The sequence below is a fragment of the Podarcis pityusensis genome (assembly GCF_964106645.2).
Source record: "Podarcis pityusensis genome assembly, chromosome: 4".
Taxonomy (NCBI): domain Eukaryota; kingdom Metazoa; phylum Chordata; class Lepidosauria; order Squamata; family Lacertidae; genus Podarcis; species Podarcis pityusensis.
This window is the reverse complement of record NC_138027.1, coordinates 100,980,650-100,994,907: the sequence shown is the minus strand read 5'-3', so window position 1 is coordinate 100,994,907 and position 14,258 is coordinate 100,980,650. Positions and strand designations below refer to the sequence as shown.

Genomic DNA, 14,258 nt, shown 5'->3' with positions numbered 1-14,258 from the left:
AACGGGAAGGTCTAAACAGGAAGTCAGCCTTCCGTTTCTTTGTAGAAAGAACAAAGCAAAGACAATGTAACTAGAGCTTAGAAAATCGCTTCTAAAGGATCAGCTTTCATCATTTAAAATCCTCGAACCCCCCTTTGGCAGCAGGAGAAGAAGGGGGATCTTTTTCTGACTGTTTAAACCTGCAGAAGTGAGTTTAAAGTAAAGTAACTTTCCACTGTCCTGATCCTGGAGCGGGGTGTCAGGACTGACGTTTGAAGCTCATTGACCAGAGACAAACGTTTTTGACAGATAGCTAAAAGAAGAGAAACATAGTGATTCCACTGTTTCCTTTCGCATTTTAAAGGAACAAATATTGACAAAATATCTTAAAAAATAAACTTTGTTGCAAGAACAACTAGAAGTTTTCCCCCTAGAGGGAGACTGGGAAACTGTAACTAATTCCAGGGAGCTTGCAGCTGTCACAGATTACAATCGTGGGAAAAGGCTTGTGACCTTGTAGGACAATGAATTCAGAAGCTCTGTTGTGTGCTCTCTGTAAAATAAATACTCTACTGGAACAGTTAACTGAGAAGACGGATTTGATGACTAATGCGGTCAGAATTTTTGAACAGGCAGTGGGAAACTATATGGAGCCCACCCAGGAATTAAATCAGGAGTGTGCCCTGACAGAACAGATGAGAGAAGAGGATGTTGCGCAATCTTGGGCGCCAGAGATGGAGGGAGCTGCGGCCCAGCAGGAACATGAGCTTTTGGATTTGACAAATGAACTTGGAAAAAGCCAGATTAGGAAAGATAAGGTTTGGACTGGTTTAGAAATGGGAGGTTGGATAGACCCCCCTATGCAGGGATGTTTGGACTTTCCGAGTCTGGCAATGGGCCGTGAGATGTTTGGAGCTGTGGGGGCTCTCAATTTTGGAGGGATTCTGAAATATGACTTTAAATACTACATGGAGTTTAGTCTGGACTATGGAAAAGGGGCTGATTTGTTGAAAAGGGTCAAAAATATTACCAAGCTGGAGTTCCCACGAGTGAAAGGTGAATATGAAGAAGAGCTGCGGAAGGGACATGGAAGGGACTTAAGGGCCTCGGATATAAGGTTACCAGGTTAATGCGCTAGATCGATGGGATAAAAAGGACTGACAAAACCCGGGACCAGGAGGAAGGGACACTGGATGAAGATTGGATTGTTTCCATTTCTTTTTTTATTATTATTACTAGGACTGTTTTATAAAATTGATGACTGTTAGAAAAATGTTGGAACGAAATTACTTGGCTCTAGCAAAAATGTTTAAAGAATTAGGCAAGAATATTATGGTTATGAGAAGTGGGTAAAAATAAGATTTAAGTTTTAAGGTTTTTTTATAAGATAAGATGAAAATAGATCAAGGTAATGTAATGACAGAATATTATGAAATATGGAAAGGATTTGCTGCGATAATTAATAACTGGGATACAAAAAAAGGGAGGAGGAGGAGGTCAAAGAAAGAAGGTAATGAAAGTTGAAGATTTGAGAATGTTGGTTTTATTTTTATATGTTTGTGGTGTATTTTTGTTTTTTGAATTTGTATTGTTGGATGTGGTTTGTTTTCTTTTTCTCTTTTCTGTTTTTTCTTTTTTCTTTCTCTGCTTTGTCTTTTTCTGTAATTTTAAAAATTTTCAATAAATATCATTTAAAAAAAAAAAAAAGCAAAACATCTCTCTTCCGTATTGGTCTCTAGAGCCACAACAAGCTCTATATCTTTCCAATGGTTTGACTTCACCCCCAAAGGTGCACTCCTCTATTCTCTCCCAGGAAAGACAAATGCCAAGAACTGCCTTTCATGGATAAAAAAACAAACATCTGGGCAGCAGAAAAAAAGGCGAGTGGGAATGGAATTGAGGGTAAGGTGTGCTAGCTGGTTGGCTGGCTTTCTTTATTTTGGATCCAACTCTCTGTTGGTCCAACATGGCTTTAGAGTAGAATCCTCATTTCAGTAAGAGAAGGACTAAAAGATTTTAACAGAGGGCAATAGTCTCACAAATGCTTAAAGGCCAACGGTTGGATAAATTCAATGGGTTTTTCCTGTTTAAAAATGGAAAAAAGAAAAGAAAAGTGAGTGTTTTTTTTAAGTTAAATGTTATGGTTACTTTCTCCTATAGCAACACAGGTTGAAGATCAATTGCTTTGTTTTGATCCAAGCAGAGCCAAGTATTTTGCATATGAACTTGAACACCCATTTACATTTTATAGTAATAGTCACTCATTATGGCCTCTCATCATGGCTGCAGCCTACAATGTTTTTGATTGAACCTCACCATTGGAGGCAGTGTGCCTCTAAATGCCAGTTCCCTGATCCAGCAGGTTCATCTTACGTTCTTTGAATCCAAATTTTAAAGAATATATTTCCACACAATTTGGAGCAAAGTGTATATATTCTAGGGCAAAATGCAAGAATGCAGTAAAATACAGTTGCATGCATTAGGGAATTTTAAATTACAAAACAAAAACAAGTTCTCTCCAACAGTATTAAAAGTTTTGAAGAGATAACATTTATGAAAATAAGTGAAGGTCTCCGTATCAATGGGTAAATCATTTATTCTGCTCTAATTGAAGCACTTGGAGAATGGGTTGGAGAGATTAAAGTTTCTTGAAGTAATAATCCTCAGTAAGAGGCAAATAACTACATTTTCTGCAATACACACAGTAGATGATACATTAGTCTCTGCACATTGTTGAAGAATTATCCTAAGCTCCTACTTCAGAGAATGCAATTTTACCTAGCATCTTTTATGCAAACCCTTAATAAGCCCTTCAAGTTTGTACTCTGACCTTTCTTGATGTTTTTCCACAGTGACTTCTTTTGTTTCATTCCATTTCTGGAACAGTGATCCATATGAGATAGCAATTTGTCCATAATTTTAGGCTTAGTAATAAGATACTCCATTTTTTTGAGTTGGAAGAGATCTAGTTTGCCCTCTGATTATTCCATCACATGCATTTTTAAGGGTATTTGGTTCTGCTGAATAACTTGATTCTCCAGGATATTTCTTTTAATATTAAATGGTGCAAAAGTACATAATTAACATTCTATTGTAGCCCCTCACTATTATTTCTGTCCTTTTCAAGTCATGCCGTCCACTCATCATTTGTTATGTTTTCAAACATTTGTTCAGCTCATTATGAAGACCAGGGGGAGGAAGCAATTGCATTGCATTCTTTTTTCCTGTGGGGGAAAAAAGACATTAATAAGTAAAAGTTCGATGGACTGAAGTTCATTTTGCTACAAAAAGACAGAAACACAGAGCCAAAAGGGTCTGTAATTTTGCATATAGTTATGCAAATATTCCGTGCTGACAGAGTCCCAATCCTCAAATTGCAGTTTTTATGTGATTGCTGACAAAAATGTCATGGTTCTGGGGAGAGGAATACCACATTTGCAGTGTGTGAATCAGAGTGTCAAGGAAGGATCATATAATTCATCTCTATTACAGTGATGCACCTCTTTGGCTTCCACTGACACTAGTACAGCTCATGATATGGCTAAGATGTAACACTCTTTAACTATAAGCTCCCACTATCTCATTAGGTTCTCTGCAGATAAATTGCCCACCAAATCCTTTTGGTTCTCCAACCACTAAGAAATAACTATGATTAAAGCGGTATACTAATTGTTGAAATGAAATAAATGAACAAACCCTAGTTGTGACGATCTGCCACAATGTTACAGTGAATATCCGGTTTTTCACTTCTCTGTTTCCATTCTAGTCAGGAAAGGAACTCCCCACAGTCCAGCTCTCTCATTTCTTTGCTCCTTGCATAACCCTCTGAATTTGGAACAACTAGTGTTTTGCATGTCAACTGTCCCACTTCCTGGTTTTTGTCAGCCACTCTCTAGCTAAGCTGTTTCTCTGAGACTCTGCCCTCATATTTCTACACTAGGCACTTCTCCACTTTTCTAGCCTCTATTCTTACCTTCATATTGCAGCTGAACTAAGTTTGGTCCAGGCAACATGGGGTTAGTAGCTTTTATATTGTGTAAATACTGCATTAATCATTTTACTCTTCTATGCTTTTGTATCAGCAGAAGCCTTTTTATTCCTTAAGTCACTTTTTTGGCAAATTAATTATAACAACATTGTGATCGTTGCTAATTCCCTGGAGCAAGCATTCACATTGGCATTTATGGGTCATTTAAATTAAAATTACCCAATGCAAGCGAAGTAATTAAGTCTATTGCAATAAGGCCTGTGGTGTGTAATCAGCACCACTAGAGATCCCAAGAAGAATACTCCAGATTCCATGGATATGTGTGAAAGATATGAATTCACAGGAACAAAAGCAGTTCTGGCAACAATAGGCGCCCAATTCCTCCCTCCAGAAAACCTGCCAAAATTACTCTGGAAGACAGGAGCAATTGCCATCGTTGCTGTAGAGCTGTACCTTGGGACAAGGGAAAGAAAGAGTTAATGGCAGGAACAGGAGAAATATCTGCTTTCTGAAAGAACCCAGAGAAAAGAATATGCTCACCTGAGAATTGTGTGTTCCCTGGTGTTCCACACTATAGATAAATGGAAGCTACAGGGTCAAATCCCATAAAACACTCTTCCTTTAATTATTATTATTATTATTATTTACATAATTAACATTCTGCCATGAATACTACAGGGTACAAACCATTTCTTGAGTTGATGGTGTTAACAAAAATATTTGCTATAACCTGGATTGTTTTTAGAAACTGCCCTAATATTGGGATAACACAATAGGAATGTTGTCTTCCCTTTGTTGAGCAATAGTTGCACATGTAAGTTTACCAAAATAAAACTATATATATATATATATATATTCCTTTGTGTTTCCACAAAATAAAGAAGCCATCAAGCACTCCTTAGAGATTGGTGGGGGCATGTTAAGTTCTGGCCCACACCTGGCAAACAATATTTTATTTTATTTAGTTATATACAGAATATGTATATAGTGTTACCCAGGGCCATCATAAAAATTCATAAAATAACTAAAATATTAATGTAAAACATCAACAGGAAAACAGTTTTTACTTTAAAAAAACAAGAGAAGCAAACTCAACTTAATGAGGAACTATTTCTTTATTTTAAAGCTCTCTGGAGGATCTAGACCTAAAAAACATAAACTGGTGCATTCAAAATAGCAAAATACTTATCTTAGGCTTTTTTTCAGATGCAGATCAATCCTGCATCCTTGTGATGACTGCTGCTTAAAAGCAGTGTGCATATTAGCAAATTGAAATGCATAACCACTTGGACTCAGGGGTGCTGGCAGGAAGCATTCTGCCATAAAATATTATTGCTGAATAATGTAGTATGACCCAGTAGTAAGAGGAGTAGGATGGCAACAACCATTTAAAGCCTTATTATTATCGTTCAGTTCTTCGTAGGAAAAAAACTCAGAGAAGTTTATACATTATAAGAGCGAAATATAATAAAAACATCAAGTTGACCAATACAGTTAAAAGCGGCCAATATAGTCAATATGTAGAAAGGACAAGAGGAGCAAATCCTGGCTTGTCTGCTCATGGTTTGTCTGGAGAAAGCAAAACCATAAGCCATGGCTTAGTTTTCAGCAGAGCAGAGCTACCACAGGGGAAGCAAAGTGGCCATTGCTTCCTCAATCTTAGAAACTCCATGTTTGTGTTAAGCCATGGTTTATCTTAGTGCAACATACAAACTGGGCCCATGACTTGGCCACTGTAATTTATGAAAGAAGAAGAATAGTAATAATAGCTACTTAAATGCTAGATTGTGTGGATGATATACCCTAGTGTGTGGAGAGGAAATGTACATATCTGAAGCTCAGTTCTGGCTATCCTGTGTAGGGTAGTTTTGTGGGTGTGTGGTTATGAAGTTCTCTGGGGCTGCCTCATTTGTTTCCTGTTCCCACTCAGGTTAAAAGAAACGGACAGATTGTAAAGGTCTGCCAAGAAAAGGAAAACCAGCCAACAAACAAAAAACAGGGACAATGAAACATGAAATGAGATCATGAGAAGTGAAATGTCCAGACACAAGCAGAAGGGACCTTTGCGAATGTTATGCTTTTCATAGATCAGATTTTTTTGGAGCAAAAGGGGAGAATGAGGCCCTCAGGTGCAGAAATGAAGGCAGGTGTTTCCTCAACAGGGAGCAAGCAACTACCTCCAGAATTACCCCGTCTGTATAACTGTATGATGAAATGCTTGCAAACTTCATATAGGGAATAACAACAAATGTGCTAGCTTGAGGATGAATTAGAATAGGTCAAATAGATGGTCCATGGAGCCCAAATGAAAACTGACAGTCTTTTGTTTCATTGAATTGGAAAGCCGTCAGTTTGTTCCCATGCTACTTGTTATAGCCAGAAGACAGCCAGACAAGATGTGGTAGTGGATAATTTTCAAACATATATAAACGCAGGCTGTTAGAAGTACAACATCTATAGTACTTCTCGCCTTGACATCATCTTGCAAAATGTGACCACTGTATCAAATTCAGTTTAAGAGCCTGGGTTGCAGCAGGGGAGCCCTGAAAAATAAGGAGATAATGAAAAGGTTGGCAGTTATGTTTTAATACCCAGACATTTTTCAGATTCGTTCAGAATAAAAGGGGGAGGAAGCCTTCTCAGCAGCGGAAAGCACAATGCCAAATTTATCCATGTTAAAGGTCTTGGCAAACTTGATATCTGGTTACAAATCAGTCAGGGTAGTTTTATAAGCTACTTGAAGCATGCTAATGCCACAGAAACAGTCTTGTTCATGATTAATCCAATTAGTGCAATGTTCATTATGTATTTGCTCACTGCCATTTGTGATATTCTCGCCAGTTTTTAATCACCTCTTTGCCTAACTTTCCCTGAAATGATGCTGAACAAACAATAGTCATTCATATCTAATGAGTCTAATTAATAGAGCTGTAATGACAAAACATTAGATGTATGGATACTCTCATTGTTCATATTGTAAAAGCCTCTAAATTAGCAAACCTGAGGATAGCAGAGGAATGAAATGGATAAGAGGTGATAAATATGACATACACAAAGGAATATGGTAAAGGGGTAAATTATGGGGGTGCTGTAGGCTGAAGCTCTCAGGAAAATTAATTATGGGGATTGCTTTGACAATTGTGTATGTTGATTCATTTTTCTAAATGGCCTGGTTTACACACAACAGCAAGCCATAGTTAACTTTATTAAACCAAGCTTAACCCTGTCTAGCAGCTTAACTATTGTTTGTTTGCTACCAATGAACTGTAACCTGTTAAACTTGATTTAACAATGACCTGATATGGCATGGAAACCAAACATCTTTTCTTGAGCATAGGTTGTTTTTGTTGTTTTGGCCACCCCACCCCCCAGACACTCACTAAACTATAATGGCACAAGGTAAGTGCAGCTGGAAAAACAAGCCGTTGTTTGATTGCGGCCAGCATGACTAAGCTGCTTCTGGTGAACCAGAGCAGCGCATGGAAACGCCGTTTACCTTCCCGCAGGAGCGGTACCTATTTATCTACTTGCACTTGACGTGCTTTTGAACTGCTAGGTTGGCAGGAGCAGGGACCAAGCAACAGGAGCTCATCCCATTGTGGGGATTTGAACTGCTGACCTTCTGATCGGCAAGCCCTAGGCTCTGTGGTTTAGACCACAGCGCCACCCGCATCCTTTATATATAGTATAGTAGTAGTATTTTGATATATTTTATTGTAAATACGTATTTTGGTCAATGCTGTTCTTCAATATTATATCACTGTATGCCATCATCATCACCATTTTTCTGTAGTTGATATGACCATGATGGTCAAAACAACAACAAAGACATCCATTCTGTTAAGCAACAGCATGTGATTGATTCGATGATAGCAGGTAGATATAGAACTTAACCACAACAAATCAAAGATTTTCATTAGCATTTTAAGTATTGTTAAAAATCACACACTTTTACTGATGATTCTTCAGCACTTCTTGCAAAAAATGTTGTGTTTATTCATTGAAATTGGTTTCAGGTTCAACTGCCTTTACATGACACCATCACACAGCCATATCTGATTTGCTGCATGGAATTGTGAAGCCATTCTATTCATTGCAGGATCTTTGATTGAGTGGGTTCACCTATGTGAGAAGTCCAGAATGCATTGCTCTCATCCCCAGTGACATTTTCATGTAGTTAATTCTGCTTGCCTATTGTAGTGTTGTAACATCATCCCTTAAGTATGTCATCCCTTATTGTATGATTGAGCCACAACAGAGAAAGAAACAGTGGGGTTTTGTTTTGTTTTGTTCCCATTCTTGGTTTAATTATGTATTTTGTGGTTTTATGTTGTATTCTTATGTTGTTAACCATCCTAAGATCTACAGATGAAGTGCAGTAAAATGAATGAATGAATGAATGAAATGGTGCCAAAGCTAAGGGAGGGAAGGGCACCAAACAGTATCATAAGAAGATGGTTTTGCTTTCCAGGAAAAAAATGACTACCCAACCAAGATAAACATTTTCTGTTGAAAATTGAAAGAGGGGGACAGTCAGGGCTAGGTGGATACAAGATCAGGGTTGAAAGTAATATTTGTGCATTAAGCTTGAATGAAAAGGTGGAACATTTTCCTTCTGAACCTACAGTTGATAAACTGCCCCCTGTACCACCATGGTGCAATAGAATGGTGTACCTTTAAGAATGGAGGCTAAGAGACTCTCCCTTGCCCCCTCTTCTGTTGTTTTGCCTTTCAGCTAAGAATTCTGAAGCAGAGAGTGAGGGTCATAATGATATCTGAATGAAATGTATCCCTATAAGTCAGCGCTATAAATGCACTCTCTGAAAAGAAACATTCCTCTGTAACACATTTTATTTCTCTGTATCCACATTTGAAATACATTATCCCCTTGGGGTTCTTAACACCTGTATTAGGTCTAAGGTTTACTTTAAAGTAAATGGAAAATGTGATAGGTGTGATCATATAAAAAAGTCTTGCGGAGACACACAGCCTATATATATAACAAGTGTGCTTTATTGCTTCGCATTACTTCAATATATTTGGTAAAAAGGAATCCTTTGGAATTTTATGATACACATAATGTTCAGGAAAGGTTCGAGTAGACAATATCTGTACTTCACAGAACTATTTGATAAATAAAAAAGTGTATTTCCCTCCATGTTTCTCTGGTAATTGGACATCAGTGTACATAATATTTCAGAGATTCCAAATGCTTTTTCAGTGTGTCTTCCACAATAGGCAGTGCTGTAGCGTGTGTCTTTCCCATGCTACTGCAACAATGGCAGAATGGCTCCAGGCCACATAGGAGAAGCAGGCAGCGACACACCAACCCAATAGGACAATGCTGGCATGGAAAAAGCCATGTTGTGGACTCTTCCAATGTGACCTAGAACATTCAAAATGACTTTGTGCCGGGGAAGGACATACGCTGTTAATGTCATCTCAGGCAAGCCCAACACATTTAACATACCCACTGCAGAGAAATAGGAGCATTGCCCAAAGCACACAGAAAAGACCAGAATCTGCTTGCCATTTAAGAAGATGAGCCATGCTTAAAATTAAACTGGTGCAGCTGTTGTTTCCCAAGACACAAAAGAAATTGTAGCGCAGATAGTCCCATTTTGATCACCACTCTTTCATGCCCAGCCTTAACAGGTTCTTTTATTTGATTGATAATTACTGCCCTCTGTAGATAGGCAACATGAATGACCGGAGAACAGTGGAAACAATATTTAACCTGATGTGATGGTGATGCAGAATAGTGCATTGCAAGCCACACATTAATGCCATGATCCTTCCGCATCTTGTACACTTCCTTCTGGCTTCTCCTGCAGCCAAGCTGGTGCCAAATTTATTGCTCTGCTTTGCACCACATCAGTGAGGCTGAGAGGAGGGTCTTGTCATTTGGGCAGCCCAGCACTTCCATACACACTGCCCAGGCTTGTGCCCTGGGAAGGTTACTTTGGGGCTGTTAATGCAACAAAAGCAATGTGGGAGGCAGCAGTTATCTCTACAGTTGCACAGGTGCTATGATTTTCCAGCAGTCTGACTTCACCCCCAGAAGCTTACTACATTGTTTCTCGAGACAGAAAAGTGCCAACAACTGGATCCTACACCACTTTCCTGGGAGCAAATTCTATTCAACTCACTGGGATTCATATCTGAGAAGACATATATAGGCTTGCACTGTCAATGTCCAAAATTATACAGCACACATTAAAAATAAATTATCTCTTCCACATATAGTAACACAGTAATATATTTCTGTACCATAACATGGGGCACTACACTGCATTTAAGCCCACAGTTATATAATGTTGATTTCTCGCCATTTGATGTGTTAGATGCTTCCACCACAAGTGTCTTTAGGGACATATCATTATATCCGAGCATGTCAATGCATCTAGTTTTGTTTCCTTTCTATATGATGAGAGAGGATGAGGAAAGTACATTTCAGTAATACTGGTAGAGCCTTCTGAATTTATTCTAGCACTACAGAGGATTTATTATTTCCTTAAATTGAATCCTAATGAAATTATACATACATGGGGTGGGGGAGGGTAGGGAAACCAACAATTAATATACAAAGTTAAATATTCCTCTGGTTAATTTGCATCTTGAGAACAAAATGTTCAAAAGAAGTCAAAACGCCTGCAGCTATCCAAACCTTCTCTTTCTATTTACAGAATCTTTTTGACCGAACTCTCTCTATGCTAATTTCCTTACCATTCCAGACAAAAGGGGCACAATTATGGTTGAAAATAAATTCCTTTCCAGTCACTTTAAAAATGCTGCATGAATGTGAAATAGGATTATAATTAAACTTTCCATAGGGCATTGCCATTAGTTGCTGTCTGTCTGACACTGTTTGGGCTTTTACTTCTACACAGAAAGTTACACACACACAAACACCAGCTCACCATTTCAATTATTATGGCACCCAAGGCCATGTATGTTGGACAATATTAAGAGAAAATTAAGGTGAATCTTTGCCCAAAGACGTTAGCATTAAAGCTCTCTCTTTCATAAGGCATTGAGCTTCTTTCTCCTCAGTCCTCTCATCATTTAATTGAGGTCATGTTGTACATGATACCTGTCCTACTTCTGTTCTGCCAGACCAAATCCACCTCACAACCCATGGATGGTGGCCCTTCCACCTGGGCCTGCAAAAAGAGAGGAGTGTCAAGCAATTGGCTGGCCACTGTGAACAGTTGGTGTGTTGCATTTGGCTTGGCAGGTAACACCTGTACAGGTGAATTGTGTTTAAAAGGTAGAATTGATACATCTACGACCTGAACCACCAACTCTTTAAAATCAAGCCTGCACAAAAAAAAAAAAAAAAAGGAGGGCTGGCAAGGCTTCGATCTCCAGGCAGGCAGCTACATAAAACAAAACAAAAGTTGTAGTGCACAATTTGGGTTTTGCACCTTTGGTACTAGGGATTTTTCTAAATAAAAAATACCACCAAATCAGAGTGAGTAGTTTGAGGAATTATATTAGAAAAGCACTTAGTCAGCAAATGATTAAGTCTCCACTCCTTGTGGTTCTCCAAGCTGCATTCTCTTACTTCTTCCCAACAGAAGAGACATATTTCTATGTAATGTGTAGTTAAATGTCTGAAAATGCTTTTTTTGAAGGAACAAATGCATCATAATGAGTCTAGGTAAACAATAATCATTACTAAATACACTAGTGTAATATGCAACATTATTGCGCAGATTTGTGAAAGAGTTGTATCTCTAGCTTCCTTTGATAAATGCCACTGAAATGTGTTGATAATGTCATTATTAGCAGCGTCTTTTCTTACACAGTCTGTTTTGATCCTCCTGATTTGTTTGCTTGAATCTTTGATGTATTTTCACTCATCTCATCCAGTGCCAACAAGGCCACGGTGCATGTTTTCTGACCGCAAAAGTCGGCTCCCCAACAGAGCCTGCCCTGGGTGAGTTGAAATGACTGCAGAGGAGTGGGATGTTGAACTAACCAATCCACACAGCTGTGGCAAGGGACAAAACACTTTGCTTAACAACAGCAACTGCCACATTTACTACTGTCTTGGATGCTCTTGTGCTTTGCATGCTGCCCTGAAATCTGATATGATCAACTGTGGTCTATGTTTATAATAAACAAACAGTCATTATGCTGGTACTGCTAGTTGAGTATATAGGGAGTCGTGTGCTTTGTGTTGCTATTTGTTTTGCTTTGTTTTCCTGATTTCTCTAGATTGCTTCTGAGGAAGTGTCATGGGTTAATGAGTAGCGATGTTTCAGCTTCTGCTTTTTTTAAAGAGCTTTATGTATTCTCTTATTTTATTTATTGTGTTAAAAATAAATTCCCTCAGTTGGATATTGCTCTCAGTCTGACTTTGCCTAGCCTTGCAATCCTAAGCATATTTACTTTGAAGAAAAGCTCACTGTTTTCAATGGAGCATGAAAATTAATTGAAACCTAACCCAAAAGTGGGAAGCTGCAGAATGAAAAAGAAATTGGGTAGAGGGAATAATGTGTGTGGGTGTGTAGGCAAGCTTACCAATAATGTTGTGGCAACATTGCCTTTTAAAATAAACTTTCTTAACACAGCTGTTCTTCCGCTGTTCACCACCCCTTTTCTCCCAGCAGTGCCTTTGAAATGATGTTACAATATGACATAACTATTCCAAGGAAGGCATGGGGTGGAGAGGGTCATTCAGTGGGCACCTCTCATTGCAGTTCTGTCATCACTTGCGCCATCAGAGCATCTGAATTAAAGTAAGAAAAAAGTGTTACCTTTTTTTAAAAGTTGCCTCACATTAAAAGTGTAGGTTTTCTTCTCTGCCCTTAGTCCCCCACCAGTTCAGAGACTGGGGGAATTGTCTCCACATGGAGCAGAAGGAGGGAGTAGAACCAGGAGATAGTTGAGTGGACGGCAGTCATTTCAGAACACAGGTAGGGGGGCATCATTTTTCAAAATGTTATCCAACATTAAAACCTCCCTCCAAAGAAGAAGGGTTTTATTCATTTAAAGCATTCTACCACCTCACAATTTTTCTTGGAACCGGAGTGTGGTGCTCACTGCTTTTTGCCCGAATGTCCACATCAAGCAACAGAGACAATTCACATATGGAAATAAATAGGAAGCTTCCTATTAGCTTTGTAGTTCAGGACTGAGTAGCTGTGACTCTCCAAGATTTCAGACAGGGAGTCTCTCCCAGCCCTACCTGCAGATGCCAGAGATTGAACCTGCAAGAGCTGCTGCCTTGTGCCTCCTTCCAACACAGTTTGGTCAACCTTACAATTTCTGGGTTACTTAGAAGAATCTGGTGCAGTGGCTTCTAACACCACCACTGCCAGCCCTCCTAGAAACTGAGGCAACAAAGGATGGGCTACTTTCGCATTGTTATGGCCTCTGACATTTCTTGGGAGTAGAAGAGGGAGGCACATTGCAGTGGTTCTTATGCTACCAAGGGATACTGGAAGAGGGCCATGATTGAACATTAATTTTTCAGGCTTTTTCTCTGACATTCTCTGATTTTTTTTTATTAAAAAAATGCAGGGATGTTTTCACTCAATCATGAAATATGATTATTGTTAATTGAGACATAATTGATAATTGATGCAGAAGATGACTAGGAAGTAGCCATAAAGCAGACAGTTCATTCCACAGGGAATGTAATTTTTCTTGGCAAATGTGTCTCCTTTTGAAGATTTCACATAAACATGGATCAACCTTACACGGTATGTAGATTACCGATCTAGCTCTCTATTGTTCGTACTCTGAGAAGTTTCACACCACCTAGATGCTGCTCAGGCATCTGAAAGGCACTTTGAACTACGTGGAGCTTAGTCAATGTGCTGCACATGATTAAAAGGATAAGCAAAGTCATTAACAAAACTGACTAATGGACGACTGGCTTCTAAAACTCCCAACTGCCATTGTGATAAAATGAAGGCATTTACTTATTAATTTTCATGCATAGATCTTCAGTGCTTAGCATAGTTTCAGTGTCATTATTCTGGAATGATGCAGGTGGGTGAGGTGTCAGCTGTGTGGTGTGCAGTTTCCTTTCTCTGCTTTTCATTTAGAAAGGTAGCTTCCTTTGCATATCTCTGACCCAAATTTCAGCCACTCAATCCTGTGCACGTCTAAGATGTAAGCCTAACTCTTAGTTACTTCCAAGTTGCAAATGATTTCTGCCCTAACATTATCTTTTGTGTGTTTTTACACATAAAACTTTATAGGGAGAATATTCTGGGAGGGAACAGGAGCAACCTGTATTTAAATTTTCATCTGTCCTACCATCCCCTCGTGTTAG

The 14,258-nt window shown here is 38.8% G+C and overlaps 1 long non-coding RNA gene across 1 annotated transcript; it reads right to left on the bottom strand.

Annotated features, from left to right (window-relative positions):
- Positions 1-2,957: 2,957 nt before the first annotated feature.
- On the bottom strand, positions 2,958-12,700 carry LOC308475996. The gene is made up of 3 exons (XR_013985623.1): positions 12,497-12,700; positions 4,377-4,414; positions 2,958-3,203 (listed from the first exon to the last, which is right to left on the bottom strand). It is a non-coding gene; the product is annotated as an uncharacterized lncRNA (long non-coding RNA).
- Between the last annotated feature and the right edge of the window lie 1,558 nt (positions 12,701-14,258).